This window comes from Dipodomys spectabilis, unplaced genomic scaffold, assembly GCF_019054845.1.
Source record: "Dipodomys spectabilis isolate Male_0828 unplaced genomic scaffold, ASM1905484v1 ptg000002l, whole genome shotgun sequence".
Lineage (NCBI taxonomy): Eukaryota > Metazoa > Chordata > Mammalia > Rodentia > Heteromyidae > Dipodomys > Dipodomys spectabilis.
In genome coordinates, this window is record NW_024870679.1 from 18,195,913 (window position 1) to 18,202,562 (window position 6,650).

The window sequence follows — 6,650 nt, forward strand, 5'->3', positions numbered from 1 at the left end:
GTGGTTCAAAGCCAGCCCCCAGGCAGGAAAGTCCATGAGACTCTCATCTCCAATGACCCACTAGCAAACTGGAAGTGGAGCTGTGGCTCAAAGTGGTAGAGCACTAGCCTTGAGTAAAAGAGCTCTGGGATAGCACCCAGGTCCTGAGTTCAAACCCCACAACCAACCTCCCCCCCCCAAAAAAAAGGAAGGAAGGAAGGAAGGAATGGCTAGACAGATAGCAGGCACCACAGCGCTTTCAGGGCAGCCTTGCCTGGCCCTGTTGACTCCATCAACTGCCAGGTTACAAATTCTTCTCTAGGAATGTCTCAGCTTGGGATTTCACCATTAGCCTTTTAGTTTCTCATCCTCCATCAGCTCAGCCCTGTTCCCTGACCCTATCCACCCCTCCAGACTTGCCCCAAAACTCCCTATTTAATGTTAAGCTTTAAATAAATAAATTCCTATTTGCCACAGCACTGACTCACTGTTGAAGTCACCGCTCGGTGGCACCCTCTGGGCTGCCTTTCAGACAGAGGAAGTGGGGACCAGCCAGACACCCACACTTTTAGGCGGAGCCCACTTCTGAGAAGCAGCAGGCTGGGAGATGTGTCATCTGCCCAGGGGTGAGAAGTTTGGGGGATGGGAAGACAGGAGAAGAAACAAGGAGGGGACAGAATTGAGAGGGGTGGGGGCAATAAGTCTGATCTGGGGGGGGCGGTGGTGAGCTGGCTTTTTGAGGGAAAAGGAGGTGAGCTCATGGATGAACTTTACTGATTGACAGGGGATGAAGTCAGACCTGGGTTTGTGCTATTAGGGTGGAGGAAGAGATACTGTGCTGCTGAATTCCCCTTCACTCAGGCTGAAGCAAGAGAGGGTACACCACGCCCCAGATGCCTTGTTTTAGTGGTTACACTGGCGTGGAAGACAGCTGCCTCTCTCAGAGGGCTGTCCCATCCCATTAGAGCATGCTTTTCTGTGCAGAGGACCAGCAGCAGAGGGCCCGACTGGGTAGCTCAAGGCTTGGATAATTTGGCTGTTCTGCTCAGGCGTGACCTTCATGAATATTCATGGCTTTGGATTTTTTTTTTTTCTTTTTGGGTCCGGTCGTGGGTCCTGAACTCCGGGCCTGGGCGCTCTCAGCTCAAGGCTAGCGCTCTACCACTTGAGCCACAGCGCCACTTCCGGCTTTTTTTTTTCTTTTAGCTTATGTGGTGCTGAGGAATCGAACCCAGGGCCTCAGGCATGCAAGGCAAGTGCTCTACCACTGAGCCACCTTCCCAGCCCTATGGCTTTGGATTTGATGAGCCCCTTCCTTCATTAAAAAAAAAAGAAAAAAGAAAGATTTTCATCACATTTATGTATGAAGACGGTAGAAGGAAAGCCACTGTAAGCTATTGAATAATGGTAGGAGAGAGCAAAGGAGGGGGTTAGTTTAATTACAATATAATATGTGCAATATGTGAACTACCACACTGTGACCATTTTCAGGCACAAAAATTAATGATCAGATTATAACACAGATTCTATGAGGGGTAGGTGGGTACCAGTGAGAGGCGGGAGGGTAAGCAGGGGGTGAATGTTGTCAAAATACCTTATACGAAAACAAAACAATAAAACACGTTGGAATTGTTTTAAGTGGGGGGAGTGATAGAAGGAATGAACGATCAGAGTAGGTTGTATACATGCATATCACAATGACCTCTCCTTGTACAGTTAATTTATAGTAACAAAAATTTGAAAATGATATTAAGGCTAAATATAACCCAGGCTGCATTCATTATTATATATATAATTATATATATATATATTATTATATAAGCTCTCCTCCTCCTCTTCTTCCTCCTCCTCCCTTTGCTCCTCCTCCTGTTCTTCCTCCTTTTCCTTTTGGTGCCAGTACTGAGGCTTGAACTCAGGGCCTGGGCATTGTCCCTTAGCTTTTTCACTCAAGACTGGTGCTCTACCACTTGAGCCACAGCTCCACTCCCAGCTTTTTACCCATTAATTGGAAATAAATATCTCACAAACTTTTCTTCCAGGCTGGCTTTGAACTGTGATCCTCAGATCTCAGCCTCCTGAATCGCTAGGATTATAGACAGGAGCCACAGATCTGGTGGCAAAATAATCTTAACATGCATAATTATCACTGGCTGCAAGCATTTTATCTTTCTTTCTTTCTTTTTTTTTTTTTGTTGGTCATGGGGCTTGAACTCTGGGTTTGGGCACTGTCCCTGCACTCTTCAGCTCAAGGCAAGCGCTCTGCCTCTTTAGCCACAGCGCCACTTCCGGTTTTCTAGTGATTTATTGGAGATAAGATTCTCACAGACTTTCCTGCCCAGGGCTGGCTTTGAACTGTGATCCTCAGATTACAGCCTCCCGAGTAGCTAGGATTACAGGCATGAGCCACTAGTGCCCGGCCATTTTATCTTATTAATGGAAACACTTCTGCTGTTTCTAACAGCAGGGACATCTCTGGAAAGGACTCCAAAAGCCGCTTCACCACCTTGAGAGCTCTAAGTGTCCACAGTCTGGATTGGCCAGGCCGATCTCTATGCCATTTATTGCATCGATACAGAAGAGGTATGCCAATCACACACTTTCAGTGTGTTTAAGTTGCAATTTAACACCACCAGCATAATTAACAACTTTAGTTTAAAAATTCTTTCCTATTTTAAATGCCACAAATTTACGCGTAGAAACTTAGAAAATATAGAGAAATATTAAAGAGAAAACAAATATCACTCATAATTACATTACTAGATGACAATTAACATCATTAACCTTTTGGTGAATATTCCAAATGATTTTTTTCTTATATATATATATTTTTTGAGGGGGGCAGTGGGTGATATTGGGATTTGAATTCACAGCTTTGCATTTGCTAGGTGGACATTCTACTTGAGGCATATCTCCAATACTTTTTAGTCTGGTTATTTTTTGAGATAGGCTCTTGCATTTTGCTCTGGATAGCCTAGACCACAAGCTTCCTGTGGCTGGGGTGACAGTTATATGCTACTTCTCCAGCATTGTCTTTTTTATTTATTTTATTTTATTTTTGTCAGTTGTGGGGCTTGGACTCAGGGCCTGGGTGCTGTTCCTGAGCTCTTTTGCTCAAGGCTAGTGCTAGCTCTACTTCAGGTTTTCTGGTGGTGGTGGTTAATTGGAGATAAGAGTCACAGACTTGGGCTGGGAAGGTGGCTCAGTGGTAGAGTGCTTGCCTTGCATGCCAGAGGCCCTGGGTTCGATTCCTCAGCACCACATAAGCAAAAAGAAAAAAAGCCGGAAGTGGCGCTGTGGCTCAAGTGGTAGAGCGCTAGCCTTGAGCTGAAGAGCTGAGGGACAGCGCCCAGGCCCAGAGAGTTCAGGCCCCATGACCGGACCCCAAAAAAAAAAAAAAGAGTCACAGACTTTCCTACCAGGGCTGGCTTTGAATTACAATCCTCAGATATTAGCCTCGGGATTAGCTAGATCTCAGCCTCCTGATTATAAGCGTGAGCCACCAGTGCCTAACTTCTCCCAGCATTTTCTGATGAGATGGAGTCTCACAAACTTTTTTTGCCCAATATGGCCTAGAATTGTAATTCCCTCAAATTCTGCCTCCCAAGTAGCTAGGATTAGAGGCATGATACACCAGTGGCTAGCTGTTCATGCATTTAAAAAATACTCTCCAACCTAATGGAGACTTAATCTTTCTCAGTTAAAAGTATATAACATGCGGGGCTGGGAAGGTGGCTAAGTGGTAGAGCGCTTGCCTTGCATGCCTGAGACCCTGGGTTTGATTCCTTAGCACCACATAAGCAAAAAGAAAAAAGCCGGAAGTGATGCTGTGGCTCAAGAGGTAGAGCGCTAGTCTTGAGCTGAAGAGCTGAGGGACAGCGCCCAGGCCCAGAGTTCAGGCCTCACGACTGGACCCAAAAAATAAGTATATAACATGCATATATTTCAACCACACAGTTTTCATTGTAGTGTAAGGTTATGTAGGCTAGTGTTCCATTATGCAGGTACGTTATAATTTACTAAGCAATCCTTTCCTGGGAAGCTATAATTAAGTTCTCATCTCCCCCTCTCCCCCACACTGATCTGAACAGACCTGAACAGCTTTGGTTAGAAATATTTGCAGGAAATCTCTAATAACTTTTCAGTAATAAATTCTCAGAAATGGGATGTTGACATTGTTACAGCTGAGATATTTTCAATCTTCTGCAACAACTCAACCCAATGGAAACTTGTACTCTATGCTCAAGATGGTGACTATTAATTTTTTTTTTCTTAATGGCAGTCCTGGGGCTTGACCTTAGGGCCTGGACGTTGTTGCTGAGCTCTTCAGCTCAAAGTGAGCACTCTACCACTTTGAGTTACAGCACCACTTCTGGTTTCCTGGTGGTTCACTGGAGTTAAGAGTCTCAGGGACTTTCCTGCTCAGGCTTACTTTGAACCGTGATCCTCAGTTCTCAGCCTCATGAGTAGCAAGGATTACAGGTGTGATCTTCTGGTGCCCTGCTTTGATCACCAGATTTTAATTCCTGGAACATGCCTCTAGTCCCTTCTTTGAATGCTTTTCTCCAAGGGCCTTCTTTCTACATGTCAGGCAAGTGCTCTATCACTGAGTCACATCCCTAGCCCAATGGCTTTCCTTTAAATGCTTTCCTGAGATACCTAGATCTGAACCAATTTTATTTTTTGCCCAAGTTAAAAGACCAGGAATGGCCTACTTCTGGGAAATAGGAGTGATTACAAACTTGCCCAAGCCAACTAAGGAAGCAGCCGGCCAAACAAATGGCTTCAGAACTCATTCTGAGGCCAACAGGCCTGTGTTCGTGGGGTGCCCCCAAAACAGCCTGAGGCCAAACTCAAATGTTAGTGCTTTTCTTGGGGGGAGTGGGTGAGGGGGGGTACAATGGCAGGGTTGCAAAAATGAGAGCAAAGGAACATGCAAGCATTGAAGGAGGAGGTGAGTTCTTTTTACCACTCTCCTTCATGAGAAAACGCGGCCCATGGGTTGGTGGCCGGGGAGGCGTCTGCAGACCACAGCACCTGGGAAGGAGACCTGGGTGGGAGAGAGGGGGAATTATTTGCCTACTCCTTTAGGTTTCCTTTCCCTTTTTGGTCCAAGCTCCCTTCCAGGCTATGTCAGCAAGATCTCAGGGAAGCTCCTGGGGCAGGGTAGGGGGGTCTGACCTGACTCCCAGAGCCGTGCTCCCAGGGTGTGCTCAGGGTGAACGCTGGCATGGGAGGCGCCCTGTCCTCACAGAGGCAGGGTTAATGGGGTCCGACTCTAAGAAACTCTGTCTCCAGTGTGGCACGCTCTGGAGGGGTTTCCTCCCAGCAGAGTGCTAACCCTAAGAAAGCTAAGTAAGGACCCAAGTTCCGCAGCAGGGTAGGGCAGGAATGCAGCATTGTGAAGAGCAGAGAAAGGAAATGATGTTTTGTGGGCAGGAAAGCTCCACCTTTCCTTCCTCTGAGGACAGAAAAAGAGCAAGAGGAGGTCAGATGGGGACATTCGGCTCAGCCAGCCACAACTTCTTCCACATCTCTGCATACCTGCTTGTAAGCAGGGCGGCCTGGGCTTCCGAGATGAAGGGCACCTCACAAATGAACGCACAGGTTCAATCAAGGGCATTGAGCAGAGCGCGGCTCTGAGAATGGAAAGGGGCTGTAGACAACAGGCACAGAGTCTGTGGCTTAAAGAACAGGAACACCCCAGGGATTTGTAGAACCTCGAGGAACGCAGGGCATGGGTGGGGGGAGGAGTAAGAGCAAATTTTCTTATAACCTTTGTATTGATTGATTTACTGGTTTAAGATTGCCTTTAAATAGTTGTATAAAGGGACCTCAGTGTAGTGTGTCAATTTAGGGGAACAACACATCTAAATCAGATTTGAATTGCTGCGACACACCCAAGAAAAATCAAATGCAAAGGAGAAAGGTTTATTTTTATCTCATAGTTTATGTTGTTTATTTTTGTTTGGGGGCTGGATGTGTCTACCTTTTTATAACTTTTATTTTTTTTCCACTTCAACAGTCATACTATTTAATGTCTATAAGTGAAAACGGAACCAAGTAACCTGGGGGGAAATAAGGGAAGAACAATGGAAAGGGGTGACATTGATTAATATCATTATATTCATAAAGATTAATCTGCATTTGTATTCATAAACTGACATGTTGAATTTCCTCTTAATCTTAAGGAACATACAGACGTCAGCTGACATCTGCCACAACCTTATTATATGACATGCTATTGAACAGCGTGAGCTAAAGATGGTGGTGGAGTTTTACAAGTATGAACACATATGACAGAAGGATGCTTTCCTTGAAGTGGTTTGAAGACTGAGTAAGCTGAAAGGAAATGGCAAGTCTTAAAGGCAACATTATATAATCATAATTTACCTCAGCCATAATAAGGCCGGCTGTCTGGCTGCAAGTCATTAAATTGTCTGTCTATTGGTGAATGTCTCTGGGACTTTTCTGGTCCCTTGGCTCATGAGTAATTGTTTCCTCGAAAACTTTTTTATTTTCTCACAAGTCCTAAAGGCTCCTACTGAGTAGAAAGGATGTGACCCCATGGAGAGATTGCTACAGAGCTTACTGCCTGTCCCAGCCACTTTTGGTCTTCACTGGAGACAGGCAAGGGACAGGAAGCGAAGGCCCTGTACAGGGCTGCGGTCGAT

General features: G+C 45.6%; 1 long non-coding RNA gene across 1 annotated transcript; it reads left to right on the forward strand.

Annotated features, from left to right (window-relative positions):
- Positions 1 to 556: 556 nt before the first annotated feature.
- LOC122110521 lies at positions 557 to 6,442 on the forward strand. The gene is made up of 3 exons (XR_006147896.1): positions 557 to 605; positions 2,441 to 2,559; positions 6,168 to 6,442. It is a non-coding gene; the product is annotated as an uncharacterized LOC122110521 (long non-coding RNA).
- Positions 6,443 to 6,650: the final 208 nt, after the last annotated feature.